The sequence below is a fragment of the Hippopotamus amphibius genome, chromosome 5 (assembly GCF_030028045.1).
Source record: "Hippopotamus amphibius kiboko isolate mHipAmp2 chromosome 5, mHipAmp2.hap2, whole genome shotgun sequence".
Classification (NCBI taxonomy): Eukaryota; Metazoa; Chordata; class Mammalia; order Artiodactyla; family Hippopotamidae; genus Hippopotamus; species Hippopotamus amphibius.
The window spans coordinates 32,286,788-32,294,111 of record NC_080190.1 but is presented as its reverse complement, the minus strand read 5'-3'; positions in this window follow the sequence as shown (position 1 = coordinate 32,294,111).

Sequence of the window (7,324 nt, the reverse complement as noted above, 5' to 3'; positions counted from 1 at the left end):
AGGAGATGAGATTACTGACAAAAATAATCTCCAGTGATAGGGACGAGATGGTAGCCTGGGGCAGGCACAGGGGGATTGACTGTAAAGTGGCGGGAGAGAACTTCCTGGAGTGATGGGGATGTCACACATCTTAATTGGGTGTGAGCTACAGGCACGTATACATCTGTCAAAACTTATCAAACAGCACGCTTAGTAGAGTCGATTTTAAGAGGGAGATGGTTTCAAGTCTGCACACTGCCTCTCACTCCACTCACTGGGTGGCTCATCTCGGTCCCCTGTCATCATCTTTCCAAATCTGTTTCCGTCTGTAAAGCATCGTTTATGAGCTAGTTCAATGATTTTCAGGCCTGATTTTTAAAAATCTTACTCTAAGCCTGAGACAAGGGAGCTCCCTGGCTGAAGCGGGCTTGGAGAATCTGGGGTCCTCAGACCCCCTCCCCTCCTCACAAGGACCCCGAGGGGGCACCATTACTGCTAAGTCCCAAACAGTTCTGACTGGCTCTGATTCAATGTCTGTCTCTGCTTCAGACTAAATATATCCCCTTTTCCGCCAAACCAGATGGTTTCTAGATTCCTCTGGAAAGAGGAGGCTTGGGAGAGGGAAGCAGAGACCAGCCATGCCTCTCCCCTCCGCTCTCCTCCTCTTCCTGGTTCATTCAACGCAATACACACAGCGAGTGGTTCAAGAAGTGGCTGCAGTACAAGAACCCTCATTAATGGTCAATTTCAGCTACATTCAAGTACTTAATAAAGCCTGGATTACTGGGGCAAGAGCGTTCCACTAAATCCCAGGGGCTTTTCATCAGGGAGAGGCAAAAGGCCCTGGCCCTGGGCCTCCAAGCTGAACAGAATGACTAATGGGTCCTTATGCCCAGGACAGTGGGTCATGGGGGAGGTAGGTTACATTTTTAATGTTTTCTCTCCTCTGACCAGCACAGCTTCCCTTTCTGCTTTTAGTAGTTCCCTGCATCTAGGAATAGGAACAGCCTTCTTAATACCCACAAATTTCCGTTTCCATACTTTATAGCTACATTTATCCGTATGGAAAATACAGGCCACACACACTACCTATTGTGAATTCATCAATAATATCTTGAACGGGACTTCCCTGGTGGCACAGTGGTTAAGAATCCACCTGCCAATGCAGGGGACACCGGTTCGATCCCTGGGCCGGGAAGATCCCACATGCCACGGAGCAACTAAGCCCATGCACACAACTACTGAGCCTGCGCTCTAGAGCCCACGAGCCACAAGTATTGAGCCCACGTGCCACAACTACTGAAGCCTGCATGCCTAGAGCCCGTGCTCCGCAACAAAAGAAGCCACCACAATGAGAAGCCTGCGCACCACAACAAAGAGTAGCCCCCACTCGCCGCAACTAGAAAAAGCCCGCATGCAGCAGTGAAGACCCAACACAGTCAAAAAAAAATAAAAATCTTGATGGATCGCAACATAGCAAACACTAAAGTGCAGCACCCCCTCTGGGAGAGACAGGCAGTGCTTGGCACACACCCTGACAAAGTCCCCTTGCAGGAAGCCCCCCCTGCCCCCAGGCCTGCAACCCACCAGTGAGCTCAATCTCGCCAAGGAGTCCCAAAACAAGCCATGAATGGCAGGAGCCAATCCCAGAGAAGCCAAAGGATAACCCTGTCACTGCTTTTCCTCTGCCCTCCCCTCTCCTCTCCAGGGTGGTCTCAGGACTAAAAGAAAAGAGGAAATGTGGCCACAGAACCCAACGGAGTTGAGGAATAGGTTCTGGGGAAGAAAGCACAGCCTAGGATTAGAGCCTCAGGGGTTGTGGAAAATAGTAATATAAGTCATATATGTAACAATATTTTCACATTAAAAAGATAAAAAAACAGGTAAAATTAATTTTAATGATATAATTTTATTAATCAAATATATCCAAAATATCAAGTGATCAATATAAAAACTATTGAGACATTTTTATATTCTCTTTTTCTTACTAAGTCTTTGAATTCTGAGGTGCATTTCACACTTAGATAACATCTCAGTTTAGACCAGTCACTTTTCAAGTGCTCAATATCCACATGTGGCCAGAAGCTACCATATTGGGCCGTGCATACGGGAGAGCAAAGAAATGAGGATAGACTCTCCTAAGTAGTGCCCAGCAGTCAGGGGGGCGAAGGGAGGTGTGTTTCAGTGGATGCCCACCCTCCTGTGTCTGAACACCATCCCTGGAAGGCACACAGCTGCTGTCATCCCGGAGCCAGCACTGAGCAGCTCTGGAGAATGTGCTGTGCAGACCTGGCACCCAGCCAGGAGCAGGGCAGCATGGTGCGGAAGATGCCACGTGGAGCTCGTGGGCCAGATGCAGACTGTGGAAGACTTGTGTTTGGCCCCCAAGGTGTTTTTATATCTCTTGAAGTGGTTGCTGTTCTCATGACTTTACATTTCCTTCCTGTCTCCTGTAGACACTGGGGTGTGTAACCCCTAATTAAGACCACAGTTCCTAAAGTCGGGCAGCCCTGGATGTTAACCTTGACTCTACCACTTTTTAGCTGACAATGGATATGTTAAACTCTTCATGTGTCTTTTACTACAAAATTGGAAATAATACTTCTCAGAGATGTGTGACTTTAATGAGACAAGGAATTAACCGGCTAGCACAAAGGTAAGTACTCAATAAATTGTGGTATTAATTTTTCATTCACAGATGTGAATTCCTCAGAGCCCCTACTATGTTCCTCTTCCAATATTGGAAAACTGGGAAGTATGTGGTCAGGAGGAGCTCTTAAAAGCATCCCCCATTTCTGTACATTGGTGTTGAGGAATGGCTTCTGCACTCACAATTTTAAGACAGTCTGTTTCCCTTCTCTGTTGCCCACAGGCATGGCTCTACTGAATTAAGCATTCCTCAGCACCAAGGCACTGACAATTTTAAAAGACTGATTCCCTGGAACAAAAGGGGAAAGCTAACAACGACACCAAGTGCTCCTGCTAACCCCAGGTGGAAGACTCTCGAGATCTGGGCACTAGATGCTGCCCGTAAAGGATAAGATATTAATGATCAACTTGGATCAAGACTTGCCCATTGCTCAAACCCAATTTTTGTCTTTTGTTTTTGTGTTTTATGGGGAAATTAAGAGGCTGGGACTTAAAAGAAGCATCTAAACAAGCCGGATGGTCCCATCGTGACTCTCTGGGCTGGGGCTGAGGCTTCTTCACCATTCCCACCCCCATGTGCTTCTAATTCAGGAATGTAAGTGGGAGCAAAAGTGGGCAGCCTGCCACAGGGCACAAAGGCCCTGGAAGGGGGAGACCAAGGAAGGCTCTTCCCAGTTCTCTTTTCCCACCCCACCTGCCTGCAGTTTAGTGCACGTCTGCTTCTTCATTCCTGTCTGTGATTCAGTGATTAATGATTATGTGCTCAGCAGTATACTAGACATTTTGATGCTCTTCCTATTTTTCCTGTCCCTCCATCCCTTTTTCTTTAGCATTACTTGGTTTCCTATGTGCTATCTGTAAGAGTCACTCCACATTTCACTCTAAAGGAACAGAATTGGCTCCTTTTTCTACAGTAAATAATACAAGCTGGTCCTTGGAGTATAAGGAGAGAGGGACAGACAGTCTGAGCAGCACCTTGGGAGCTAATACAGCTCAAGAGTAGCACATGGGCAGGTAATGAAGCAAAGACAGCAGCAGAGCTTTTATTTCTATTTCTGATTTAAGTAATTCCTTTGTTATCAAAAATAACTATGTCAGCATCAATAAGCTGCTGATTATAAACTGTATCCTTGGCAGAGAGAGAGAAAGAATTAACATTTAATGAATACTTGCCATCTGCCAGGCACTGTGTAAGACTTAGGGGTTCTCAGTATTTAGTGGTCAAGGACTCCTCTGGGATTCTTGTGGAAGCTCTGAAATCTCTCCCTTAGAAAAATTCAAACGTACACAAAATTTTACATAGAATTACAGGAGCACAAGATTCCTGAAGCACAATCACAGACTCCAGATTAAAACCTTTTGTGCTAAGCCCTTATCATTGAGAGGATATCGTTATCCCCACCTTACAGAGGAGGGAACATGACCAAGCCCATATACATAAGTGGCAGAAACAACATTTCAACCACAGTTGTCTAAACACTACAACTTGCTGGCCTAGATGAAAATGTCACTTGGTTTCTACCGTTACTATAACTATCACTTCTTATTTTTAAATGAGGAAATAAAGATTATGTGAGAAACTGAAATCTGTGCAAAGCATTCTAGACTCAGCCAAGGGGAATCAGGAAGCTCAAAATACCTGGAGGTTCCAATCCCATTTTCTACCAGCCAAAAGCCCTACTCTCCTGAACCCACCCACCCAGTTGGAAAACAAGCCAAAGACGAACTTTTCTTAGGTTTCATATTCCTCAGAACAAGAGGCAACCTCTGTCATAACAGCGCAATAAAACTTGGGGAAAAAAAATCTTTAAGAGGCAATCTCTAAAATAATCCATCAGTCAAATATGAATTAAGAGACCAGTCAAAGCCTATAGATATGAAACAAAAGAAATTTAATTTCAGAATATTTCACGAACATAAAAGAAAAACAATGCATATATTTCTTTACAGTTACATATATATATATAGCATATAGTCAAATAAGAATGAAAAATAAAAAATGGTTAAACAGTTAAGAAACATTGTTTCTCTTGTTGAGCGAGCTTGGGGATAGTGCAAAGGCACTCCTTGCTATGAAGAAAGGACCCTGGGGCAGGAGTGGTTTTCCCAACCAGTTCTGCTTGTCCCCAGACATGTCTGGGGTAGTGCTCAATAGCTCTTTAGCACCTGCTATGGCCTCACACACTCCAGTTTCCATGGTAACCCAAGCACTCAGGCTATTAAGTACTTACTCCACCTCCTCGCTAGCCCTCCCACCCACTCTCCATTACCTATCTAGGAAAGCCAGCTCTCCTATAGTGAGTCTTAGATTGGATTAATTACCACTGGGACTGAAAAGCTTATGCATGTTAGAAACCCAAATCTTCCCCAGATTCTAGAGCAATCCTGCCAATTGCTGGTATCCAGATTTGGATCAAGGTCCTGTCTTCAGTACCAAGGATTCCAGATGGAGGAGGGCAGGGATGAGGTTCTCTCCTGGGGAAAGGAGTTCTACTTAGAAAAGACTTCAGAATGAGAGCCATCAGTTTTAAGTATCTGTGCAAGGCCCTGTATAAAGTAAGGAAGAAGATAAAGTCCAGAGAAGTCGTTCCCAAGATGGCTTCCCCAGTTACGCAGGGCCACACAGCTAGTCACTCTGGGACCACAGGTTCTCCTAAAAGCAGTGTTTCAAACCGTACCCTCACATAGGTTTCTGTGAGAAAAGTTGACAGAAACACTGCTGTTCCGGAGGAGAGAATGGCTCTGCTTTGGCACTCTGGAACCACTGGCTTTCTTACAAGCCAACAAAACAGCCACCTCTGGAATACCCAGTGGTCACCGCAGTTAACCCTATACTACTCCATTTCCCAAGGGTACCCCCTTGTCATTCCTGACTCTGGAAAGACATTCAGGGTAATGAGCTTGCAGATCAACTGCAGTTTCAGTTATGATTCATTAGGTACCACTTCCTTTAATATGTTTTGGCACTCAGGTACCATCAGTATCACCTAATTCTCTTTCACTGCTGCCAAGGAGTCTTTCAAACCAGATTCATTGGTTCCAGTGCAAAAGTCCACCATTGTAAATGTTAGAAATTCCAGTGCCCATGGTTTTCAGGGATTCAGCTAGTATAGTTCACCCAGTTCAGCTCTGAATCATGGAGGTGGGCTGCTTGAGCCCTCTGGCACAAATACGCGGCCCCATATTGACATCACATCAAAACCCATTGCCACAGACCTCAGAAGGAAATGAAACTTTAAAAGCAACAAGAGGCATATCCAAAGAGATTGTTTCAACATGAAAAATAAACATAACAAGACAGATTAAAAAATATTATAGATTTAAAAAATTGTTAAATATTGGCTCAAAAATACCTGCCCACCAAGTCAGAAGAGCTAACAGTACCCTCCTGTAGCAAATGCTAAAGGCTTTTTGTTTTTTTCTCCATAAGATTCCACAGGATTAGAACAGTTTTAGAACAGTTACATATTATAAGGCAGAAGGTTATGCTGTTTATTTCTCAAATCTGGATTCCAACTAGATCACAGCTTCTGTTAAAAACAAACAAACAAACAAACAAACAAACAAAACCTACCTATCCACCTATCACACCCTTACAGCCAGGGAAATCATATTTAATAAATACTTTAATGAAATACACATACCCAAGTACACACATCAACTGCCCAAGCACGTGACAGACATCTCTCACCACCCCAGCCCCAGAACACTATCCTGGACTACCAATTGCATTCAACCAGAGAACGTCCCCTAAATCTCAGCTACCTCCTTCAAACAGAACCACAGAATGAACTTGATGACAAGGAGGTATCAGGTCACTGCTCTGCTCTCTCCACCTATGCCAGACCATGTTTAACAGACCATACCACTCCAGAATGAGACACTTAGACAAATAAAGCAAGTATCAAGTTAAGGTAAAACATTGCTTTGGTCTGGTCATACCAAAAGGGGTCTCTGAACTCACTGACAGCTGGTGCAAGGAATTTTATAAGAAAAAAAGTCAAACAGAACTCCACACAAGTGGACTTGCTAATAAGCATTTTTAAGAATGATATAAAACTGCTCTAGAGAAAAGGGCTTCTGAGCAGTTTTATACTCCTAACCATCTATTGTTCACAACCTATCAAGTTGGATGGCCAAATTTTACATTTTTCTCCACTACTGCTGTTACAGCAGCAGAAGAAACAGAAAGTATGGAAGACAGGACTGATATTCGGATGCAAAACCAGGCTGTGCTCCCCAGAGTCATCTTTTGCTTCAGCAATAACACAGCATTTCAACTGTTTAAAACTAGGACAGCAAGTCATAGTTTGATGGACAACTGCCTCCCCACTGAGGCCTGACTCAGCTCTGGCACACAGGGTGATAACAGATACACACCTAACAGAGCAGGCACAAACCAACATTCCCACCTGCCCCTGCTGCTCTCTGGGCAGTGAGTTCTCACACTAGATCAGAGCCATGCCACTGCTCACCTCAACACATGTGAACATCCCCAACCCAGTCAAAGCTCCAGCCCATCTCCAAACTACTCCCCAGGCCCATTGTGACAAGGAGAGGGGTGGGCCAGCAGACGCTCTTGAACACTGGTGATAAACCACAACTGCTTCCAAATGAGAACATCTCTCCTTTAAGTCTCTCGGCCCTGCAGAGAGTGACGCTCACTTCCTTCCTCTGACTCCAGCTTGATCTCAGG